The 26,520-nt window shown below is 32.6% G+C and overlaps 1 protein-coding gene across 1 annotated transcript in view; it reads right to left on the bottom strand.

Moving 5' to 3' along the window:
- Positions 1-26,520, bottom strand: part of LOC127557049 (ferritin light chain-like) — a 95,475-nt gene that overhangs the window by 3,940 nt on the left and 65,015 nt on the right.

The raw sequence follows: 26,520 nt of genomic DNA, 5'->3' as shown, positions 1-26,520 counted from the left end.
AATAATGTGACTTTGCTTTCCTAACTGTTTTTGTTATTATGTTTCTAGAATAATTTTACTTAAAATTATTCAGTTAAAATATTCTGAGGTGATATTTTTATTCCCCCCAATGTATTATTTATGTTTTAGTTATTCTAGGCTATTAAATAATGATAAACACACATAAAATACACAAATTAGTCAGTAGTTAAAATGCATGTACAATTTCAAATACAATTACAACTTCATAAGAATGACAACTGAAAAGAATTAAACAGGTGATTGAATAGCTTCATTTGAAAAAGTGGATCCAATTCACAATGTGCTATTCATAGCTGAACACTGGTGAAATATCACATTACAAATTAGGCCAAAGGGATTCTCAAGTAGAGACACTGTGTGATTATTTTTGTTTACAGAAAAAAAAAGTAACTGTGTTTCTATGCATAAACACACACACATACTCATGCACACATACACAAGTACATTCATAAATGCATGGAAATCTTTAAAACTAAATAAATTATTGTACATTTTAACTGTCTGTTCCTTTTACCCATCAATATGTAATTCATCTAGAGTCAGGTTCATTATTTGGGGAATCTGAATCTTAAAATGAATAGGAACTCAGACAAGTAGAGGGAGGAAGGGAAAGTTAAAGGAGGTAAAATGAGGGCAGGGGAGTGGAGGGGAAGAAAAGGGAGGGGAAGGAAAGAAAGGAGAAGGGAGGAGAGGGGAAGGGAGGGGAAGGGAGTAGAGAGGAACAGAGAAGAGGGGAAGAGATGGGGAAAAGTAAAGAAAGATATAGGCAGGAGAAATTGGAGATGAAAAGAGAGACATAATATTAGAAATGGGAGAGATATGGAAATGCTGCTTGTAGAAGGTAACAATTAAGCTAGTCATTGGAAGAAGCCAAGAATGGCAGAAGGGGAAGAAGAGAATTACAGGCATGGGAAAAGTTAGTGAAAATTCATGGATCCTAGAATTTGGAGGCTAATGACATTAGATGACAAAGTATATGGGGATGAGGAACATATAACATGATTGGAAAGGTATGAAGTGGTCAGATTATGAAGTTCTTTGAACAACAAATATGAAATTTTATTTAATCTTGGAGTGTGGTGTGTGATACACTGGAATTTTTTTAACGGAGTGGTGACATGGTCAGAATTTTGTCTTAGGAAGATCAATAACACAGTATTGGGAGTATAAGATAGATAGATTAACCAGAAGTCTATTACTCTTGAGCATAGTCTAAACAGTGTGATGGCTATGTCAAAGAAAATAAAGGGACATATATGAAAATGGACCTGAAAACAGAATAGACTGGACTTCTTAAGAGTTTGGTTGAGTGAGAGAGAGAATGAGAAGTCAAAAATGTCACATAGATTATAATTTTTGGGAACTATGAAGATAAAAGTTATAGGGATGTTCAGAAGAGGGAATGGTAAAAGGAATACTTCCTGAGTTTAGTTCTGGACATAATGAGTTTAAGATATGTATAAGATACCAAGTTTTAGATGTCTTTTACATAGTTAAAAGACATGAGACTGAAAGAAAGAAAGGTAATAGAGGTGGCTAAAAAACAATGTTAGTATTTACAGTATAGTGAAATTTTAAAAAATACAAATCACATTCTTTTCCATAAATGACACTTATACATAGTATATACAATTAAAAGTATTTGATAGTTTTGATTATATCAATAATATAAAATCTTTGTAATGATATATTGGCATTGTGTAAATTATTTTATCCATTAATAAAATGAATTTACCTTGCACACATAGGCACACCTAAACACACACAGATAATATCTAGTTTAGTGCTGTCCAAAGTAAAGACTCTGTGTGGCCATTCATGTAAAATCAAGGTAAGTATCAACATGTGTTGAGAAAAGAATGTGAGAAATGCAAATGTCACATTAACTATGATGTGTGATAACTAGAACAAATATTAATAGTGACCTCATAAGAAAAAAATCAAAAATGACTCAGGGAATACATTTGTTTTTTGATGATTTTCTAGGACAGAAGAAGGCAAGACAAATCATTTCCAGTCAAAAAAGTGAATCTTCTTCCTTAGCTGAACCTCAAAGAATAGATAATAGTCCTAATGATACTGAATGTGTTTAAATGGCTTTCTGAATTTGGCTATAGTGATTTAGCTATTTTCAGATCAGTAAATAGACAAATTTTTGAATACTGATACCATTTATCATACCAGTTACAGCAACTTTGTTTTCTTAACTATGATTGTTTGTGTGAGGTTATCAAACCATAACCATGACTAAACATTATCAGGTAAAGTGATTTTAATGGAAGACAGTAACTTCTTATTGCTAGGGGCAATTTTTTCCAAAAAAAAATTTTTTTGTTTTTTCAATTATGAAGAATAGAATATTCTTCATACACAGAGAGCCCTACTAAATGGACTTAATGTTTACAGGTTTTAATCATAGACATATAATCAAATGAAGAAGAACCCAATTAGTTGGTGTGATTGAGGAAGGAAGAAAGGAAAGAAGGAAAAAATGGAGGAAGGAAGGAAAGAAGGAAGGAAGGAAGGAAGGAAGGAAGGAAGGAAGGAAGGAAAGAAGGAAGGAAGGAAGAAAAGAAGGAAGGAAGGAAGGAAGAAAGAAAGGATGGAAGGAAGGAAAGAAGGAAGGAAAGAAAGAAGAAAGGAAGGAAGGAAGGAAGGAAGGGAAGAAGGGAGGAAGGGAGAGGGGGAGGGAGGAAGGAAGAAAAGGAGAAAGGATTTATTATGCACTTACTATGTTTCATTAAATATGATAACCTTACAAATATTTTCTCAGGGACAGAGTTAAGAGGACAGAGAAGAGACATGTTATTCCCTGAACTTTTCCTGACTTCCTTCAAAATCAACACTATATCAAGCTTTGAATTGATTTGGCAATGACAGAATACACAAGCATTCAAAATGTGATGCTATTTCAGATTAGGATAGCTAGGAGGGACTTAGGAAAAGTCTATCTCTTTGGATGTGGGGTGCGGGGACATAATTAAGTGCAAGTGTAGCATAGAGAGGCCTGGCTGTAGGTAGGCTGGATGTGGGTAGGCCTAGTTCAGGGAATCTAGCAAAAAGACTTTTAGGCAAAGTCCAGCAGTTTTAGTCCTGTTTCAGAAAGCCAGGTAGTTAGCAGACCACTGTGAGACCTCTAATGCAAGTACAAAAAGCAAATTTTGAGCCTCCAAACCCCAGCATAACAGGCAGAACTTGGCCAGACCCACATAGCAGAGTGGGAAAGCCTACAGTGCCACATATCCCAGTCCCAGCCCCAGCCCAGTGCAGCCAGAGAAAGGTCTTTGTTTACTTGCAAAAAAAGTCTTGGACAATTTCTCCAGTGCCCTGGAAGCAGAGCTTTTAGAAATGAACAAAACAAGAGGCATGATCATAAAAAGATACTGTGGAAATAGGGAAGACAAGAACACAAACCCAGAAACAGACAACAAAGGAAAATGCATGCCTTTAGGTGGAAAAGGCTCTCTTAGGAGAGGTAAAAAAAAAAAAAAAAGACCTTAAAAGAGAGACTGAAGAAAAATTGGAAGAAAAAAATAAAGAGCAGAGAAGTTAGAAAATATCCAACACAAACACAAAAGATCAATAATGAACCCCAAAATGTCAGAATCTCACATGAAATGGCCAAGTCCAACCGGCACCTGAAGTGAATCAACATTGACCCACTACAATTGTGGCCTCTTGAAAAACTTCCTCCACACTAAGGCAGAACTTAACTTAAAAAAGAAAATAAGTAAAAAAGTAAAGAGGGCTCTGAAGAAAGACAGCTTTTATGGTGAAAGAGAAGAACAAATTTCAAAACCTGAAGAGACTAAAGGCAGATTGTCTCCAGATGAAGCCCCTAAAGCCCCTGGTCCCCATCAAACAAGGTTCCCATAGAAGAAATTAAAAGGGATCTTAAAAGAGAGCTTAAAAGAGTGGGGAAAGGAAAGGAAAACTCTGCAAGAGGGTTTGGAAAAGGTGACACAGAAACTATCTGAAGAAAATTCACTACAAAATAGACATAGTCAAATGGATAAAGCATATAATTAATTAAAAATAGATTTTTTTTAAATGGAAAAAGAAAGCAACTCCCAGAAAAACAGAATCTGTGTATAAAATGGAAAAAAGAAAATAACTCCTTAAAAACAGAATTTGTGAATTAGAAAACAAAAAAAAGAAAATAACTCCTTAAAAAACAGAATTTGTGAAATGGAAAAAAAAATCCATAGAACAAAAGAACTCATTGAAACTCAATTGGACAAATACAAAAAGAAGTAAATAAAGTAAATGAAGAAAATAATTCACTAAAATTCAGGACTGAACAAATGCAAATGAATGATTCAATGAGAGGGCAAGAATCAGTCAAGCAAAACCAAAAAAGAAAATATATAAAAAAATAGGAAAAAATGGAAAATATGTAATTGGCAAAAGAACTGACCTGGAAAACAGATCTAGGAGAGACATACTAAAGATTATTGGACTCCTTGAAATACATGATGAAAAAAGGAGACTAGACACTATCTCTCAGGAAATCATCAAAGAGAACTGCCTGGACGTCACAGAATCAGAGGGTAAAATGACCATTGAAAAAATTCACTGAACACCTTCTGAAAGAGATTCCAAAATTAAAACCCCAAGGAATATTGTGGCTACATTTGAGAACTATCACACCAAGGGAAAAAATAGTCCAAGCAGTGAGAAAGAAACAATTCAAATCCTGAGGAGCTATGATAAGGTAACAGATTCTACATTAAAGGAATGAAGGACCTGGAATCTGATATTCTGAAAAGGGAAAGAACTTGGAGTGGAGCCAAGAATAAATTATGCTAAACTGAGCATTTTCTTTCAGGGAAGAAAATGGATATTCAATGAAACTGGTGAATTCCATTTATTATTGATGAAAAGACCAGAGCTAAAAAAAAAAAATGATCTCCAAATATAGAACTCAAGAAAAGTGTAAAAAGATAAAAAGAAAAACAAACAAACAAAAACTCTTGAAAATTGCATTTCTGTTATGAATATACATAGAGAGCACATGTATAATCTGATTTTACTGTTATAAAAAGAAAATAGACATGGAAAGGGGATTGTAAAAGAAAAAAAGGATAAAATGGAGGTAAAACGAAGGAAATTTCATCTCAGGAAGAGTCAAAGAAAACATTATAAAAGGAGTGTGACAAATATTGTGTGAATTTTACTCTCATCAGATTTGGCCCAAAGAAAGACTATTAGATATATAAGATTTCACTGAGACACATCTCTCATCTTACAGAAAAGTGGGAGAGGAAAGGGGAAAATGGAAGGGGAGGCTAAATAGAAGGGAAAAGAGAAATAGGGAAGAGGTATAAGGAAGTGGGAGGTTCTCTAAAGGGGGAGCTTTGGTTGAAGCAAGTAGTGCTCATTAGAAAAAATACTTGGAAGGAGGGAAAGAAGAAAATTAAAGGGAAAAGTAAAGTTTGAAGTAAATAAAATGGCATGAAATACAAACTTAGTAGTTTTAATTGTAAACATGAATGGGGTAAACTCTCCCATAAAACTTAAGTGGATAGCAGACTGAATTAAAAGCTAGAATCCTACAATATATTGTTTACAAGAAACATATTTAAAGCAGAGCAATACAAACAAAGCAAAGGTAAAAGGTTGGGGCAGAATCAATTGTGTTTCAGGTAAAATAAAAAAGCAGAGATAGCCATCCTAATATCAGATCAATCAAAAGCAAAAATTGATCTAATTAAAAGAGATAAGGAAGAAAACTCTATCTTGCTAAAATGCACCATTGATAATAAGCATATCAATATTGAACATATATGCACCAAGTGGTGTAGTATCTAAATTCCTAAAGCAGAAGTTAAGAGAGTTGGAAGAACTAGGCAGCAAAATTATAATATGAGATCTCAACCTTGCTCTCTTAGAACTAGATAAATCATACCATGAAATAAATAAGAAAGAAGTTAAAGAAATAAATAGAGTACTCGAAAAGCTAGATATGATAGATCTATGAAGGAAATAGAATGGAGACAGAAAGGAGTACACTTTCTTCTTGGCAGTTCATGGAACCTATACAAAAATTGACCATATATTAGGACATAAAGACCTCAAAATCAAATGCAGAAAGTCAGAAATAGTAAATGCATTATTTTCACATCATGATGCAATAGAAATTACATTCCATAAAAGGACAGTGGAAAATAGCCAAAATGAAATTGAAAACTAAATAATCTCATCCTAAAGAATGAATTTGTGAAACAATAAATCATAGACATAATCAATCATTTCATCCAAGAGAATGACAACAAAAAAACAACATACCAAAAGTTGTGTGATGCAGCCAAAGCGGTAATACCAGGAAATTTTATATCTCTAAATGCGTAGTGGCATAAAATAGAGAAAGAACTCAGTGAACTAGGCTTGCAACTAAAAAAGATAGAAAAAGAACTAATTACCTCCCCCCCAATCAAACATTAAACTTGAAATTCTAAAAATAAAAGAAGAGATTAATAAAATTGAAAGTAAAAAAAAAAAACATTAAATTAATTAATAAAACTAAGAGTTGGTTTTATGAAAAAAAAATAGGTAAATATTTAGTTAATTTTGATTTAAAAAAAGAAAGAGGAAAATCAAATTGTTAGTTTTAAAAATGAAAAAGGAGAACTCTCCAACAATGATAAGGAAACTAGAGCAATTATGAGGAGTTTCTTTGCCCATTTACAACCTAAGTGAAATGGAGGAATATCCACAAAAGTATAGATTGCTCAGATTAACAGAAGGGAAAATAAATTACTTAAATAGTCCCATTTAAGAAAAAGAAATAGAACAAATTATTAATCAATTCCTGAAGAAAAAATCCCCAAGACCATGTGGCTTTACATGTGAATTCTACCAAATGTTTAAAGAACAATTAACTCAAACACTGCAAAGTTGTAGCATATGAAATAAATCCCCATAAATCATCAGCATTTTTATATATCACTGACAAAATCCACCAATAAGAGATAAAAAGAAAAATTCCATTTAACGTAACTATTTTTATACATCACTAATAAAATCCAATGGTAAAAGATACAAAGAAAAAATCCACTTAAAATAACTGTTGATAATATAAAATATTTGGGAATTTATCTGACAAGGGAAAGTAAGGAACTATATAAGCCAAACTACCAAACACTTTCCACACAAATAAAGTCAGATTTAAGCAAATAGAAAAATATCAAGTATTTGTGAATAGGTCGAGCAAATATAATAAAGATGATAATACTCCCTAAACTAATCTATTTATTTAGTGCTATAACAATCAAACTCCCAAGAAACTATTTTCCTGAACTAGAAAAAATATCCACAAAATTCATCTGGAATATCCGCAAAAGGGCAAGAATTCCAAAGGAATTAATGAAGAGAAAAGCAAATGAAGGTGGCCTAGCTGTACCAGATCTAAAAATAGATTATAAAGCATCTGTTATCAAGTCATATGGTATTGGCTAAGAAATAAGAGAACTTGATTACTAGAATAAGTTAGGCTCAAAGAACAAAATAGCCAGTGATTCTAACAACCTAGTATTTGACAAACACAAAGGTTCCAGCTTTTGGGATAAGAATTCACCATTTGACAAAAACTGTTGGGAAAATTGGAAACTAGTATGGCAGAAAGTAGACATAGACCCACATCTAACATGATATAGCAAGACAAGTTTGAAATGGGTTCATGATCTAAACATAAGGAATGATATTGTAAACAAATAAGAAAAACATAAGATAATTTACTTCTCAGATTTGTGCAGGAGGAAGTAATTTGTGACCAAAGAAGAACTTGAGATCATTATAGATCATAAAATAGATAACGATTATATTGTTAAATTTTTTTTGTATACACAAAACTAATGCAGACAAGATTATAAGGGAAACAATAAACTGGGAAAACATTTTTACAATCAAAAGTTCTGATAAAGGCTTCATTTCTAAAATATATAGAGAATTGATTCAAATTTATAATAGTTCAATCCATTCTCCAGTTGATACATGGTCAAAGGATATGGACAGACAATTTTCAGATGAAGAAATTAAAACTATTTGTAGCCCATGAAAAGGTTCTCCAAATCACTATTCAGAGAAATGCAAATTAAGACAACTTTGAGATACCACTACACACCTCTCAGATTGGCAAGATGATAGGAAAAGATAAAGATGAATGTTGGAGGGGTTGTGGGAAAATTGGGACACTGATACATTGTTGGTGGAACTGTGAATGTATCCAAACATTTTGGAAAGCAGTTTGGAACTATGCTCAAAAGTTATCAAACTGTGCATACCCTTTGATCCAGCAATGTTACTACAGGACTTGTATCTCAAAGAGATCTTAAAGAAGGGAAAATGACCCACATCTGCAAAAAGATTTGTGGCAGCCCTCTTTGTAGTGGTGAGAAACTGGAAACTGAATGGATGTCCATCAGCTGGAAAATGGCTGAATAAATTATGGTATATGAATGTTATGGAATATTATTGTTCTATAAGAAATGACCAGCAGGATGAATACAGAGAGGCTTGGAGAGACTTACATGAACTGACACTAAGTGAAATGAGCAGAAATGGGAGATCATTATATATGGCAACAACAAGATCAATTCTGATGGACGTGGTTCTCTTCAACAATGACATGAATCAAACCAGTTCCACTTGCTCAATGATGAAGTGTCAATCTTTCTGTTGTTATTTTCTTGTATTATGTTTTATTTCTCAGTTTTTCTTTTTTTTCCTTCTTGATCTGATTTTTCTTAGGCAAAGAGATAACTATAAATATGCATGCATATATTAAATCTAATATGTATTTCAACATATTTAACATAACATAATACCTGCCAACGGGGGGGAGGGGTTGGGTGGAAGGAGGGGAGAATTTGGAATAAAAGGTTTTGCAAAGGTCAGTGTTGGAAAAATTACCCATGCATATGCTTTGTAAATTTTTTTTAAAGCTTTAATTTAAAAAAAAGAGTAGAGAGAATAGGAATGATTTTTTTAAATGATAAACAGCATCTCTCTAAAACCAGCAAATATCATATGTAATGGGTATAAGATAGAAGTATTCTCTATAAGATCAGGAGCAAAACAAGGTTGCCCATTATCACCACTACTATTCAATCTTGGACTGAAAAATTTTTCTATTTTTTATTATAGCTTTTTATTTACAAGATATATGTATGGGTAATTTTTCAGCATTGACAACTGCAAAACCTTTTGTTCCAATTTTTCCCCTCCTTCCCCTCACACTTTCCTCCAGATGGCAGGTAGACCAATACATGTTAAATATGTTAAAATATATGTTAAATACAATATATGTATACATACCTTTACAGTTATTTTGCTGCACAAAAATAATCAGACTTTGAAATAGTGTACAATTAATCTGTGAAGGAAATCAAAAATGCAGGCAAAAAAAAATAGAGGGATTGGGAATTCTATGAATGGTTCTTAGTCATTTCCCAGAGTTCTTTCACTGGGTGTAGTTGGTTCAGTTCATTACTGCTCCATTGGAAGTGATTTGGTTCATCTCATTGTTGAAGAGGGCCAGGTCCATCAGAACTGATCATCATATAGTGTTATTGTTGAAGTATATAATGATCTCCTGGTCCTGCTCATTTCACTCAGTATCAGTTTATGTAAGTCTCTCCAGGCCTTTCTGAAATCCTGCTGGTCATTTCTCACAGAACAGTAATATTCCATAAGATTCATATACCACAATTTATTCAACCATTCTTCAATTGAGGGGCATCCACTTACTTTCCAGTTTCTGGCTGCCATAAAGAGTGCTGCCACAAACATATTTGCACTGAAAATATAATGTTAGTTTTAGCAATAAGAGAAGAAAAAGGATTGAAAATTTAGATTAGGTAATGAAGAAACAAACTTATCACTTTTTGCATATGATATGATGATGTATTTAGAGAATCCTAGTGATTCAACTAAAAATCTACTAGAAACAGTTAAAAAAACTTTAGCAAGTTTGCAGGATACAAAATAAACTCTCATAATTCATAGGAAGTTCTTTATGTTACTTACAAAGGCCATCAGTAAGATTTAGAAAGAGAAACCCTATTTCAATTAACTGTAGATATTATAAAATATTTGGGATTCTGTCTGCTGAAATAAAGAGAGAAACTACATGAATACAGTTATAAAATACTTTTCACACAACTAAAGTTAGATCTAACTAATTGGAAGTATATCTTGTTTTCATGTGTAAGATGAGTTAATATAATAAGCTCATTCTAATATGATATAATATATTATATATAATAAAATAAAATGAATTCTACCTAAATTAATATTCTTATTTACTCCCATACTGATCAAAGTTGCAAGAAATTACAGAACAAGAAAAAATAACAAAATTCATCCAGAAGAACAAAAATCAAGAATTTCAATGAAATTAACAACTAAAAATGGAAACAACATTTGGCCTATCTATACCAGACCTAGAAACATATTAGAATGCAGTGGTCATCAATACCATTTGGCACTAACTAAAATGTAGAGTAGTGAGTACTTGGAATAAGTGAGATTCACAAGCCACAATAGTCAATAATTATAGTTATCTGATGTTAGATAAATGCAAAAGCTCAAGCTTCTGTAATAAGATTTCACTATTTATGTTTAAGCTGGAAAATACTTTGGTTGAAATTAGGCATTGGCCAACAACTAACAACCTATACCAAGATAAGGGCAAAATGGGTTCATGATTTTGAGCAAAAGCTCTTGACATGTCATAAGCAAATTAGGAAAAAAAAGGAATACTCTACCTCTTAGATCTGTGAAGGGAGGAATCTATAGCCAAAGAAATACTGGTGAACATTATAAAATGCAAAAGTGGATAATTTTGATTGTATTAAAAAAATTGAACAAACAACAACAAAAATTAGAAGGGAAGTAGAAAGCTGAGAAAATATTTTATAGTCAGTGTATCTGATAAAGGTCTCATTTATTTTTTTCTTTTTTTGTGTCAAAATATATGTCACATTCTTTTTTTATTTTTTTATTTTTTTTTCATTTTAATAACTTTTTATTGACAGAGCCCATGCCAGGGTAATTTTTTACAGTATAATCCCTTGCACTCACTTCTGTTCCGATTTTTCCCCTTCCTCCCTCCACCCCCTCCCCCAGATGGCAAGCAGTCCTTTACATGTTAAATAGGTTACGGTTTATCCTGGATACAATATATGTGTGCAGAACCAAACAGTTTTCTTGTTGCACATGGAGAATTGGATTCAGAAGGTATAAATAACCCGGGAAGAAAAACAAAAATGCAAGCAGTTTATATTCATTTCCCAGTGTTCTTTCTTTGGGTGTAGCTGCTTCTGTCCATCCTTGATCAACTGAAACTGAATTAGCTCTCTTTATCGAAGAGATCCACTTCCATCAGAATACATCCTCAAACAGTATCGTTGTTGAGGTATATAATAATCTCCGGGTTCTGCTTATTTCACTTAGCATCAGTTCATGTAAGTTTCACCAGTCCTCTCTGTATTCATCCTGCTGGTCATTCCTTACAGAACAATAATATTCCATAACGTTCAAATACCACAGTTTACTTAACTATTCTCCAATTGATGGGCATCCATTCATTTTCCAGCTTCTAGCCACTACAAACAGGGCTGCCACAAACATTTTGGCCACAGGTCCCTTTCCCTTCTTTAGTATCTCTTTGGGGTATAAGCCCAATAGAAACACTGCTGGATCAAAGAGTATGCACAGTTTGATAACTTTTTGAGCATAGTTCCAAATTGCTCTTCAGAATGGCTGGATGTGTTCACAATTCCACCAACAATGTATCAGTGTCCCTGTTTTCCCACATCCCCTCCAACATTCCATGTTATCTTTTCCTGTCATTCTAGCCAATCTGACAGGTGTGTAGTAATATCTCAGAGTTGTCTTAATTTGCATTTCTCTGATTAATAATGATTTGGAGCATATTTTCATATGTCTATAAATAGTTTCAATTTCTTCATCTGAGAATTGTCTGTTCATATCCTTTGGCCATTTATCAATTGGAGAATGGCTTGATTTCTTATAAATTAGAGTCAATTCTCTATATATTTTGGAAATGAGGCCTTTATCAGAACCTTTGACTGTAAAAATGTTTTCCCAGTTTATTGTTTCTCTTCTAATCTCACTTCTTTTTTTTCATATAATTTATTTTAAATAACAGTGTGGAAAAAAAAAAGTAAAACAAAAAAGGAATACAAACAAAATAAAACAAAGCAAGAGGGAGCATTGTTATGTGCCCAGCAGATTATCAGGGAGGATTCAAAATATATAACAACAAATTATTAGGTCAAGAAAGTGTGTGTGTGTGTGTGTGTGTGTGTGTGTGTGTGTGTGTGTACAGTCAGTCCTCTTGTAGTCAACCCCCCACTTCACAAACAATTTAGGAGGTGAACGTTTCTGTGGCTCCTGCTCAGGCTCCAGCCACACCCAGCTCCTCCAAGGGATCCCTACATGGCATTTTTGTGCAGCCAGCTTGGAGGTGTTTGCACTTAAGTCATATTAATCCCTGCCTGGGCTCTTTCTTCTGATATTTTAGGGATGTATCAGGAAGACTTCTGTTGTGAAATGTCTTCTTGATTTTTCACCAATCTATGTTTGTCCTTAGGCACAAATTTGTTCTATTTGTTGGGGGGAGTGGGGATTGGGAGAGCTTGAAATTTATTAACCTACTCCACCATCTTATCAGAATCCTTCCCTTATTTCTAGAAGTTATAGAGAATTTATTCAAATTTATGAATACAAGCCATCCCTTAATTGATAACAATAAAATAAGTTCACCTTTTCATGGTGGTGTAGTTTTTTTTTTTTTTGTTTGTTTGTTTTTTTTTTTTGCTTGCTTGTTTTTTTTTTTCTTTTTCTTGTTTTATCCTCCCTTTTTATCAATTTTACTTGTGTAATATGATGAGTATGGAAATATGTTTAGAAGAATTGCCTATGTTTAACTTATAGTGGATCACTTGCTATTAGGGGAGGGTTGCTGGAGAGAAGGAGAAAAATGTGAAACACAAGATTTTGCAAAGATGATTGTGGAAACCATGTTTGCATGTATTTGGAAAAATAAAAAGCTATTATTATTAGAATCAAATAATGTAGTACCTTATTAAATAGAAATGTATTTTTTTATTTGGTCCTCACAAGAACCCTGGCAGGAAGGCTATTATAATTCCCATGTTTTGATTAAGAAAAGTGACTTGGCCAGGGCACATACCTCATAGATGTCTGAGGACAGATTTAAACAAACAAACAAAAACAACCACATTGTATTTTAATTCCTAAAATATTAAACTTATCTGTTTGGTAATTTTAAATCTTCAACTTATAAAATCTCATACTTAAATTTAAAAAATCTTTCTAGGTTGATTACATATCACATTTATCTATTTTGTATTCTTTGTTCAAGTAAATCTATTTTGTATTCTGTTTCCCATATATTTTACTTCATTTCTCCACTCTGTGCCTTTATTAATATTCCGCAAGATGGGAATTCCCTGATTATTCATTGTGGTTCTCTGGAAGTCTGTCCCTGCCTTAAGGATGCCATTCAAATACAATTTTTTTTGATGTCGTTTTTCAGACTCTTTTTTTTTTTTTTTTTACTTTTACAGTGAAACCAGAATAAAAAAATTGTGAAAAAAAAATTAGGGCAGGTCACCTGATAGGGTAATTTCTTGACCTTCAGCTTCTGGCTACATATTCTTACCTTAATTTTAACTTAAATAGTAGATCATTTGATACTCCTCTTTCTCTTGAAAAAATTGTAGAGTTCTTTTCCACTATTTAGCATTTTCCTCCTTTGTCATCTTTGTCAGTGTTACGCATAAATCACGAGAAGCTCCTTAATTTGTATTTTTGGTAATAATTACTAATTTAAGCATATCTTTTTGTGGCTGATAGCTTAGATAATTTTTTGAGTACTTCTTATTCATATCCTTCTGTATTTTCCTCAAATTCTCTCTCTACCTCCTAATCTAATGGGCTCTGACTTTCTACACATTCCTCTAGTTGCTGAGATCATTGTCTTCTTCCCTGAAGTTGCAGGGATGACTTGTGGTTGGGTTTTGCTCAGAGCCTTTCATTTGTTGCTTTTGAGGCACCTTTTATTACCTGGCTTAACTAAATTCAATATTTCTACAGAATTGTGCAATCTTTGTGTGTGTGTGTGTGCGCGTGCGTGTGTGTGTGCGTGCGTGTGTGTGTGTGTGTGTGTGTGTGTGTGTGTGTGTTGCAGACCTAGGCTTGGGTAGAGAAGTTCATAGCTGCTATAATTATGTAATTTTTGTTTGTTTGTTTTGGTCTGTATTTTTAATACTTTGTACTAAAGTATTAATTTATTAAGAAATAATTTTTAAAAGCTTGACCACTTCAGTATAAAGAAAAGATAATATGATGTAAATAAAACCTAGGAAAATACATCAATCCTTTGCTACAAAAACTTAGAATTATTGATTCTAAAATCTTCTTGTTCCTCTATTTCAAATATGAGTATACATTTTTAAATGGCAAAATTATTCCAATTTTCAAAAAAGAAACAATATCCAAGCCCAGAATATAAAGGCTAACATCAAAACATTTTTGTCTTTGTACACATGGAATGATGTTTATTTACATAGTTTTTTTTTTTTTTCTGATGGAGAAGGCTATATACTACATAAAATTGAAAATGTTATTCTAAGTTTTATTTATTCCTGACTATTTTTTAAATGATGATTTCTTTTATTGAATAAAATCTGCATTAAAAACTGCCTAAAATAAGTAGAGCAAAGAAAAATATATAAACTATGTTAACATAAAGCGAGGAATGCTGGGTAGTCTACTTGAATCTGCCCTGATGATCACTCAGCTGCCTAAATTAAATTTTAGATAATAAAAAAAACCTGAAATCAATGGCACTTATGCATACTTCATATAGAAACTGAGCTGGAGAATTATGCAGGCTTTATCTACCACTCAGTTAAAGGCTGTTTCTGAGGCTTATGATGATGTGATCTTTAAGTCATTCATCCGTGATAAAGGGATAGAAAGGAAGCCTGGGAGCATTTTTGTGTTCATTCTGCAAAGGTTGTGTTCAAAGACAAATTGAAGTTATTCAGTCTATCAGTCTAATGCTCCAAACCACAGCTGAAAGGTTATGCTGAGTTCTGATGTTAAAGTAGAGGTCAGTTAATGTCATCAGAGGTAATATTGATATGCCAAAATGACACTAATTTCAGTATTGGAGAACTCCTTCAGAGCTACTTCATCTAAAACGTATATGATTTCAAAGCTACAGCATTGCTCATGGTACAAAACAGCATGATTCAGAATGTGCTTTTATGATGTTTGAATTGAAAACATTTCTCTAACTTATTTTGTGCTTACTCAATATATATTCTTCTGTTCTTCATGCTCTCTTTTGCTGCAGAGATTATGTTTAAAATATTCAATACAATACCCAAATTATGCAGGGGCCATTATATAAATGCTCGATAATAACTTGAGTGTCTTTCTATTAGAGCTTGAGAATTATAATAAGTATAACAGCATAAAGGATTCATTTTTCTATAAAACTGTCATGACAATAATAAAAAAGTGTATTTTTTAGGCTTATAACAATTCTACAAGTTTCAGTTTCCTCGTTTTAAGATGCAAATTATGTGATTGTATTAGTTGATCAGTAAATAAACATTTATTAAACACCTACTGCAATATATGTCAGAACTTGTTCTAATTTTAGGCATACAAAAGAAGTAAAAATTAGTCTCTGCCTGCAAGAATATTATAATTTAAAGAATAGGTTTATCTAAATTATCAAATGAATTAGTGCATATAAAATGTATTGAAAATTTTAGAATTCTATGAGAAATAATGCTGGGAATTATAAAAGCAACTGGCTCAGGAAACATTGTCATTTCTGAGAAAGGAGGTATATACTTATTTTAAAACAGTACAGTATAATCTTAGGCAATGTATCTTGTCATTCTCCTCAGAAGACCAAATGATTTCTAAAAAATGACCCTATTTGTAACAATCAACACCAATAATGATGGGATATTTCTCCAGCCAAATATAAAAAGAAACCCTGATGTTCTGGGAAGAAATGATCTGATTGCTTACTGTTTTCTTCAATCTTCAATGTTCTCTTTCTGAAACCACCTTTGTCTCCATTTTTATTCTAGTAATGTACTACTACTTGATTCTATCTATGTCCTCAATACTACCTCCAATAGTTGCTGAACTGTGCAGGAACATCTGGAAGCAATCTATGGATTGTTTAAATTGGCATTTTGTTCCTACTCTACTCTGACAATTGTATCTATGTATATTTTCTCAGAAATCATGTTTTGTTTTTGGAGATAACATTTTCTATTTTAATAGAATTGCTTTTTGCTTCCCTTCTTATTTATTGTTCTCTATTTTCTTTGGGTTTTTTATCCCCAAATCAGCAATTCTCCTTTGTTTCTTAGTTGCCTTCCACTGTTCTTTCACGAATCTCATTTTTCTCTAGAACTTTTTCATAACATTTTGCTTTGCTTCCATACTTTGTTTGGGTAATCCACAGGACACTTGTCTCAACAGGTTATATGTTTTCCTTTTTATTGCAATGTTTATTCAGAGATGTTTAGGTTCATTTAGATCAAAGCTTCTTAAACTGTTGGGCATGATGCCATATGGGTTCACATAACTGAATGTAAGGGTCATGAAAAATTTGGCAGCAGTAAAAACTTTCTGAATTCACTGTCTTCTTCAGTATCAAATATTCTGTCAAGATTTAATTATTTATGCAAAAAGTCCAGTCAACTCATTAGTATGTAAATGTGCTTTTGTTTTGTAATAAATGGTAAAATTATATGTGTAAGGAATTGTTTTAAAATAAATTTCATTATGATTAATTATCAGTAAAATGTTTGAGTTGTTTACATTTTTCCCTCTCTACTTGGTGCCACATAAACTTTTTTGGGAATAAATGTATCAGGAGTAGAAAACCATTTAAGAAACCCTGACTTAGATTATCTAAAGAAAATATTCTCTTATTTTCCCCTGTTAGTTTACTTGCTTATGCTCAAGGTTTTTCATTTCTGAGAATTTTGAAAATTTTAGTCTTTCCCACATTATTTTCTGATTTCTTTACCTTTCAAGATGGATTAACCAAAGAACTAGATCCAAAAGTTATTAATCTCAGCTTCCTCCCACTTTCATTAATCTTAACATCTGTTACAAATGAGTTTTAGATGAATAGATGGAGGAACAGATCTGATTTCAGTTTTATATCAGTCCTGTTTCCCTTAGCCTTGGTGGAGCCTTTCACACATATGGGTTCCCTTCCCTTTTTCCTTTTGTGGCTAATTTCTATGACTAAGTGACCATTGCTCTCTTTAGCCACACCGTTGGGCCCTTTCCTGATACCGTTCTTAGCATGCTGTACCTCTGGTACCTTGCTGGTACCTTGCTGCACAGGGCCATAGTAAATATATAAAGTTAAGGTTTGTTGCTTATAGTCTCACAATTGTAAAGTGGAAACATAGGACATGGTTAGTTTGAATAAATTATAGCAGTTTTATAGGGGAATTTTTGAGTGTGCCCAAAGTAACAATCCATCAGTACTTTTTTGCAACTTTATCAAAACTTGAGTATCAATTGAGGAATGTAGTTTAGGGATTAGGTAATAGGTATCTATAATTTTTTAAAATTTATCACATTGATACTTCATTAGGATTGATTGTATGTTTAGATTAAGGAGAAATATTTAACAAACAGGCAGGGAACACTAAAAGACTCTCACTTCAAATGCTATTGACTCAGGATCAAGTTTCTAAGTCTGTACTTTCAACTATGATAACCAATATCTCATTGTCTCTATTCCTCTTTTTGTCATATTTCTTTATGACTATTGTGGAATCCCTATCTGTGAGTTTCCTAACACCAAGTTTCTTTCATTTTCTTTCTCAGTCTCCTATTAGGAATTTTGTATACCTCTGTTCTACTCCTTTCTATTTTTGCCATTCTCCTTGATTTTCACATGTTCTGGTTATCAATAAAGAGCATACTGTTTCTCCATTCCCATTTATACTGATCTTCAGAACTCAGTTTTCTTTATCTTTCCTAAACTTACATACTATGAAATCTTGTTGCCCAAAATTTTATTATAGAATTAGGTTCTCTAGCCTTCATGGACCTTTGGTTTTCATCTCTCTTTACATAGTCTGACAAATACTTGAATGCCTACCATATTCTTGGCACTTGTTAGAGACTGATGATAAAGATGAAAATGATTCAATTCCTCTAAAGTTTAAATACTCTCTTATCACTACTTGAATCACTTTTTTGCATCTTTTAAAAATGATCAGACTTAGCTAGTGTGGAAGATATCTTTCTACATAATTTAAGAAACATTTAACTTTAGAAATGTATTTGACTCTAAGGTATAGTAGAAAGTAAGTAAGCTCTTTGAAGGCAAAAACAGTTTTATATTAATAATTCCCAGCACCTGGCACATAGCAAGTATTTGAGAAATAATTGATAATTAGAATGTTTTAATACTTTTGTACCACGAGATACTTGTAGAATGAATGAAATATCTTAATTATTTAAATTTTTTTTGAATAAATGGTTCATCCTGTTTTTTAAAGGGTACTGCAAAACATCATAATCATTAATATGTACAGTGGTAAATTGAAAGATCAAGAAATACAGAATCACCCATTATAGAGCATATAAAAATAAGGCCTAAAATTTAGTCTCACAGACATGGTAGTTTTCCATTGTACTTTTGAACTACATGAAATAAAAACATCAAACTCTACAGGAAAAAAAGATGTTTTATTGAAATTTAACAAACATTAAAATGATAGTGATATAGATTTATGAGTCATCTGTGTCATGGTGATGATTGAATGCATGGAATTAACGAGAAGGAAAAAAACATGAGGGATGAAATCAGAGAGTGAGACTGAGAGAAATCAGACATTGAATGACAAAGGGAGGAGAAAAGGGAAGGGAAGAAATTGAGACAGACAGACTGAGAGAGATCAATGAGGATTTTAAGGGGGAAATAAAATCATCATAATAATGGGAGCCAAGAAGAATGAGATATTACATAGTATATATAAGGAAATATTTTTGATTTGAAAATAAGGTAATCATTAAAGGCCTGAGAAAAGCCTGTTTCAATAGAATCATGGGAATAAAAAGCCAAAATGAAGGGAAATTGTTCATCTCCTTTTAAGGTCCTTTCCAGGACAAAATCTATAACTCAACAGCATAAAATATATTTATGTTGATAGTGTAACATTGATGCTGTAGCCAAGAACTATAATAACAAAATCAAGAGCAACAGATTGCCTATCTAACAGCCAAGATGCTTTTCAATGTCCACTTTTCAAATTTGCCACAAAAGGGATAAAATTTGGATTGGAAGAGAAAATTCTGAACATCATATTCCATGTATTTCTTCTCATCTTCATGGATTGTCTTCTTATTGCTTTTTCTCTTTCTAGAGAATAAATCAATTTTAGGTTTGCAGAAAATCCATTGTAATTTAAAGATCCATGTTATTCATACTATTGAGTGCTTGCTCTCAGGATCTCTCCTTGGCTTTCCTGTGGTCCAAAGCTGCAGCATGTTATGAGTCAAAAGTCTCGATTCGTGAACCCATTCAAAATAATTTTAACATTTTATATAGTCAGCAATTCGCACATGTAGTTCTATAACAATTAAAAACTACTGTAGGATATACTGTGAGAAAATCTAGGAAACTAAGTAACAGAGGAAAAAATATAGTGTCTAATTATAAAGATGAAATAGCAGCATTCTTGTGTGAATGTGGGTTTGTACAAAGGGACAAAATCAAAATTTAAAAATTATTGCTAAAAAACAATGATTCAACAAGTTATTTTCCCCTACTAATGTTTGATCTAGTGTTCTAGTCATTATAATTCTCATAAATTTCCTTATGAGGTAAAATAGTTGAATTGAAGCAAATACATACTTCCACATAATTTTCAAATTGATTGAAAGATATGATCTTCATTACCACCAACAAACACACTGTTTTTAATTATAGCTTCTTGAGGGAGTGGATTGTCTTTTTTGTATTACCAATATCTAAAATGATGTTTAGTATATAATAGCTATGTAATTAATAATTATTTGTTTTTAAATTAAATCAAATATTAAATAAAAATAATTATGTGTCAGTACATCACTGATCTTTGGATTTCATCAGTGTTCATGCTTTTTTTTTTTTAATTAAAGCATTTTATTTTTCAAAACATGCATGGACGATTTTTTAACCTTAGCCTTTGCAAAATCTTATGTTTCAATTTCCTCCACCCTTCCCCCACACCCTTCCATAGATAACAAATAGTTCAATATGTGTTAAACATGGTAGAAATATACCTTAAATTCAATATATGAATACGTATTTATACAGTTATCATGCTGCACAAAAATAACAAATAAAGCCAGTAAAAAAAAAAGAAAAGAAAATGCAAGTAAGCAACAAAATAAAGAGTGAAAATGCTATGTTACAGTCCACACTCAGTTCCCACAATCCTCTCTGGGTGTAGATGTCTCTCTTCATCATTGAACAATTGGAAATGGTTTGAAGCATCTCATTGTTGAAGAGAGCCATGTCTATCAGAATTGATCATCATATAATCTTCTTGTTGCTGTGTATAATGATCTTCTAGTTCTGCTCATTTCTTTTTGTTTTTCTTTCCTTCCCCCTTCCCCCGAAGGAAATTGTGGTTAAGTGAGTTACCCAGGGTCACACAACTAGGGAGTATTAAGTGTCTGAGGTCAGATTTGAATTCAGGTCCTCCTGATTTCAGGGCTAATGCTTTAACCACTGTGCAACCTAGCTGCCCCTGTTCTGCTTATTTCACTTAGTATCAGTTCATGTAAGTCTCTTAAGGCCTTTCTGAAATCATCCTGTGGGCCATTTCTTACAGAACAATAGTATTCCCTAACATTCATATACCATAATTTATTTAGCCATTTTTCAATTGATGGGAACCCACTTAATTTCCAGTTTCTTGCCACAACAAAGAGGACTGCCACAAATATTTGTGCACATAAGGGTCACTTTCCCCTTTTTAAGATCTCTTTGGGATATAAGCCCAGTAGTAATACTGCTGCATCAAAGAGTATACACAGCTTGATAACTTTTTAAGCATAGTTCCAAACTGCTCTCCAGAATGGTTCAATCTCTTCACAGTTCCATCAACAATGTATTAGTGTCCCAGTTTTCCAACATCCCATCCACCATTTGTCATTATCTTTTCCCTGTCATCTAAGCAAATCTGAGAGGTATGTAGTGGTATCTCAGAGTTGTCTTAATTTGCATTTCCCTTATCAATAGTCATTTAGACCATCTTTTCTGGATTAGAAATAGTTTCAATTTCTTCATCTGAAAATTGTCCCTCCACATCTTTTGACCATTTATCAATTGGAGAAGGGCTTGAAATAAATTAGAGTCAATTCTCTATATATTTTTGGAGACAAGGCCTTTATCCGAACCTTTGAATGTAAAAATGTTTTCACAGTTTATTCCTTCCCTTCTAATCTTGTATGTATTAGTTTTGTTTGTACAAAAACTTTTTAACATAATATAATCAAAATTATATAATTTATTATGTATATATAATTATAATAAATAATTCTGTAATTATAATCAATAATGGTATGTAGTTCTTCTTTGGGCACAAATTCTTTCCTCTTCCACAAATCTGAGAGGTAAACTATCTTATGTTTTTCTAATTTGTTTAGAATACCATTCTTTATGTCTACATCATGAACCCATTTTGATCTTATCTTGGTATACAATGTTAGGTATGTGTCAGTGCCTAGTGAATTCTTATTCCAAAAGCTAGGGTCTTTGAGTTTGTCAAATACTAGATTGCTATTGTCTTTTTTTTTTTTTTTTTTTTTTTTTTTTTTTTACTTTTTATTGCTAGAACCCATGCCAGGGTAATTTTTTACAGCATTATCCCTTGCATTCACATCTGTTCCGATTTTTCCCCTCCCTCTCTCCACCCCCTCCCCCAGATAGTGAGCAGTCCTTTACATGTTGATTGGAGAGCAATCTGGAATTATGCCCAAAAAGTTATCGAACTGTGCATATCCTTTGATCCAGCAGTGTTACTTCTGGGCTTATATCTCAAAAAAATACTAAAGAAAGGAAAGGGACCTGTATGTGCCAAAATGTTTGTGGCAGCCCTGTTTGTAGTGGCTAGAAGCTGGAAAATGAAAGGATGCCCATCAATTGGAGAATGGTTGAGTAAATTATGGTATATGAATGTTATGGAATATTATTGTTCTGTAAGGAATGACCAGCAGGATGAATACAGAGAGGAGTGGCGAGACTTACCTAAACTGATGCTAAGTGAAACGAGCATATAATTTACAGTATATCCTAGACACAATATATGTGTGCAGAACCGAACAGTTTTCTTGTTGAAGAGGGAGAATTGAATTCAGAAGGTATAAATAACCCGGGAAGAAAAACAAAAATGCAAACAGTTTATATTCATTTCCCAGTGTTCTTTCTTTGGGTGTAGCTGCTTCTGTCCATCTTTGATCAATTAAAACTCTCTTTATCGAAGAGATCCACTTCCATCAGAATACATCCTCAAACAGTATCGTTGTTGAGGTATATAATGATCTCCTGGTTCTGCTCGTTTCACTTAGCATCAGTTTATGTAAGTTTCGCCACTCCTCTCTGTATTCATCCTGCTGGTCATTCCTTACAGAACAATAATATTCCATAACATTCATATACCATAATTTACTCAACCATTCTCCAATTGATGGGCATCCTTTCATTTTCCAGCTTCTAGCCACTACAAACAGGGCTGCCACAAACATTTTGGCACATACAGGTCCCTTTCCTTTCTTTAGTATTTTTTTGAGATATAAGCCCAGAAGTAACACTGCTGGATCAAAGGATATGCACAATTCGATAACTTTTTGGGCATAATTTCAGATTGCTCTCCAGAATGGTTGGATTTGTTCACGACTTCACTAACAATGAGTCAGTGTCCCAGTTTTCCCGCATCCCCTCCAACATTCATCATTATTTTTTCCTGTCATCTTAGCCAATCTGACAGGTGTGTAGTGGTATCTCAGAGTTGTCTTAATTTGCATTTCTCTGACCATTAGTGATTTGGAACACTGTTTCATATGAGTGGTAATAGTTTCAATTTCATCATCTGAAAATTGTCTGTTCATATCCTTTGACCATTTATCAATTGGAGAATGGCTTGATTTCTTATAAATTAGAGTCAATTCTCTATATATTTTGGAAATGAGGCCTTTATCAAAACCTTTGATTGTAAAAATGTTTTCCCAGTTTATTGTTTCCCTTCTAATCTTGTCTGCATTGGTTTTGTTTGTACAAAAACTTTCCAATTTGATATAATCAACATTTTCTATTTTGTGATCAATAGTGATCTCTAGTTCTTCTTTGGTCATAAATTCCTCCCTCTTCCACAGGTCTGTGAGGTAAACTATCTTATGCTCTTCCAATTTATTTATAATCTCATTCTTTATGCCTAGGTCATGAACCCATTTTGATCTTATCTTGGTGTACGGTGTTAAGTGTGGGTCAATGCCTAGTTTCTGCCATACTAATTTCCAATTTTTCCAGCAATTTTTGTCAAATAATGCATTCTTATCCCAGAAACTGGTGTCTTTGGGTTTGTCAAACACTATATTATTACAGTTATTGGCTGTTTTGTCCTTTGAACCTAACCTATTCCATTGATCAACTAGTCTATTTCTTAGCCAATACCAGATGGTTTTAGTAACTGATGCTTTATAATATAATTTTAGATCTGGTACAACTAGGCCACCTTCATTTGATTTTTTTTTTTCATTAATTCCCTTGAAATTCTTGACCTTTTGTTTTTCCATATGAAATTTGTTATTTTTTCTAGTTCATCAAAGTAGTTTTTGGGGGAGTCTGATTGGTATAAGACTAAATAAATAGATTAATTTAGGCAGATTAATTTAGGTAGTATTAGGCAGTAATATCTTTATTATATTTGCTTGCCCAATCCAAGAGCATTTAATATTTTTCCAGTTGGTTAGATCAGACTTAATTTGTGTGGAAAGTGTTTTGTAGTTTTGCTCATAAAGTTTCTCATTTTCTCTTGGCAGATAGATTCCTAAATATTTTATACAATCAGTAGTTACTTTAAATGGAATTTTTTTTGTAACTCTAACTGTTGGGTTTTGTTAGTGATATATAAGAATGCTGATGACTTATGTGGGTTTATTTTATATCCTGCAACTTTGCTGAAGGTGTGGATTGTTTCTAATAACTTTTTGGTAGAATCTCTGGGGTTCTCTAAGTATACCATCATATCATCAGCAAAGAGTGATAATTGGTTTCCTCATTGCCTATTCTTATTTCTTTAATCTTTTTCTCAACTCTTATTGCCAAAGCTAGCATTTCTAATACAATATTAAATAATAATGGTGATAGTGGGCAACCTTGTTTCACTCCTGATCTTATTGAGAATGGTTGCAGTTTGTCCCTGTTAGATATGATGCTTACTGCTGGTTTTAAATAGATGCTACTGATTATTTTAAGGAAAAGTCCATTTATTCTTTTACTCTCCAGAGTTTTTAATAGGAATGGATGTTGGATTTTATCAAATGCTTTTTCTGCATCTATTGAGATGATCATATGGTTTTTGTTAATTTGATTATTAATATGGCCAATTATACTGATAGTTTTCCTAATATTGAACCAGTCCTGCATTCCTGGTATAAATCCTACTTGATCATGGTGTATTATCCTGGGGATGATTTTCTGTAGTCTTTTTGCTAATATCTTATTTAAGATTTTAGCATCAATATTCATTAGGGAGATTGATCTATAATTTTCTTTCTTTGTTTTCAACCTGTCTGGTTTAGGTATCAGTATCATGTCTGTGTCATAAAAGGAGTTTGGTAGGACTCCTTCAATCCCTATTTTTTCAAATAGTTTATAAAGCATTGGGGCTAATTGTTCTTTGAATGTTTGGTAGAATTCACATGTAAATCCATCTGGTCTCGGGGATTTTTTTTTAGGGAGTTGATTAATAGCTTGTTCTATTTCTTTATCTGAAATGGGACTATTTAAGCAATTTACTTCCTCCTCTGATAATCTCGGAAGCCTATATTTTTGGAGGTAATCATCCATTTTGCTTAGGTTATCAAATTTATTGGCATAAAGTTGGGCAAAGTAACCCCTTATTATTTCTTTAATTTCCTCTTCATCAGTAGAAAGTTCTCCTTTTTCATTTTTAAGACTGCCAATTTGATTTCCCTCTCTCCTTTTTCTAATCAGATTTACCAAGAGTTTATCAATTTTATTGTTTTTTTCATAAAACCAACTTAGTTTTATTTATTAGTTCAATAGTTTTTTTTTTTTTACTTTCTATATTATTAATTTCTCCTTTGAATTTTAGAATTTCAAGTTTAGTAATTGATTGGGAATTTTTAATTTGGTCTTTTTCTAACTTTTTAAGTTCCAGGCCCAATTCATTGATCTTCTCTTTTTCTATTTTATTCAAGTAAGCCTCTAAGGATATGAAATTTCCCCTTATTACTGCTTTGGCTGTATCCCATAAATTTTGATATGATGTCTCATCGTTGTCATTATCTTGAGTGAAATTATTAATTGTGTCTATAATTTGCTGTTTCACCCAATCATTCTTTAAGATGAGATTATTTAGTTTCCAATTACTTTTTGGTCTATTTACATCTAACTTTTTGTTGAATGTAGTTTTTATTGCATTGTGATCTGAAAAGAAAGCATTTACTATTTCTGCCTTCCTGCATTTAATTTTGAGGTCTTTATGTCCTAATAAAGGACATAAAGAACTAATATATGGTCAATTTTTGTGTAGGTTCCATGAACTGCTGAGAAGAAAGTATACTCCTTTCTGTCACCATTCAGTTTTCTCCAGAGATCTATCATACCTAATTTTTCTAGTATTCTATTTACCTCTTCAATTTCTTTCTTATTTAAATTGCCTATTACTGCCATTACTGGCAGTACTGATTGCTATTGTCATTGATTATTCTGCTCTGTGAATCTAACCTATTCTACTGCTCAACTGCTCTCTTTCTGAGCCAGTATCAAATGGTTTTGATGAATACTGCTTTATAATATAGTTATAGATCTGGTACAGCTAAACCACCTTCATTTGCTTTTTTTTTCCCCATTAATTCCCTTGAAATTCCCTACATTTTGTTCCTCCAGATGAATTTTGTTGTTATTCTTTCTAGGTCAGTAAAATAATTTCTTGGGAGTCTGATTGGTATAGCACTAAATAAGTTGATTAGTTTAGGCAGTATTGTCATCTTTATTATATTCACTTGATCTATCCAACAGCACTTGATATCTTTCCATTTGTTTAGATTTGACTTCATTTGTGTGGAAAGTGTTTTGTAGTTTTTCTCATATAGTTCCTGACTTTCATTTTCCCTTGGCAGATGGATTCCCAAATATTTTATATT

This window comes from Antechinus flavipes, chromosome 3 (assembly GCF_016432865.1).
Source record: "Antechinus flavipes isolate AdamAnt ecotype Samford, QLD, Australia chromosome 3, AdamAnt_v2, whole genome shotgun sequence".
NCBI lineage: Eukaryota > Metazoa > Chordata > Mammalia > Dasyuromorphia > Dasyuridae > Antechinus > Antechinus flavipes.
Note: the sequence above shows the minus strand (reverse complement) of the source record. Positions and strands in the feature narration are given on the sequence as shown.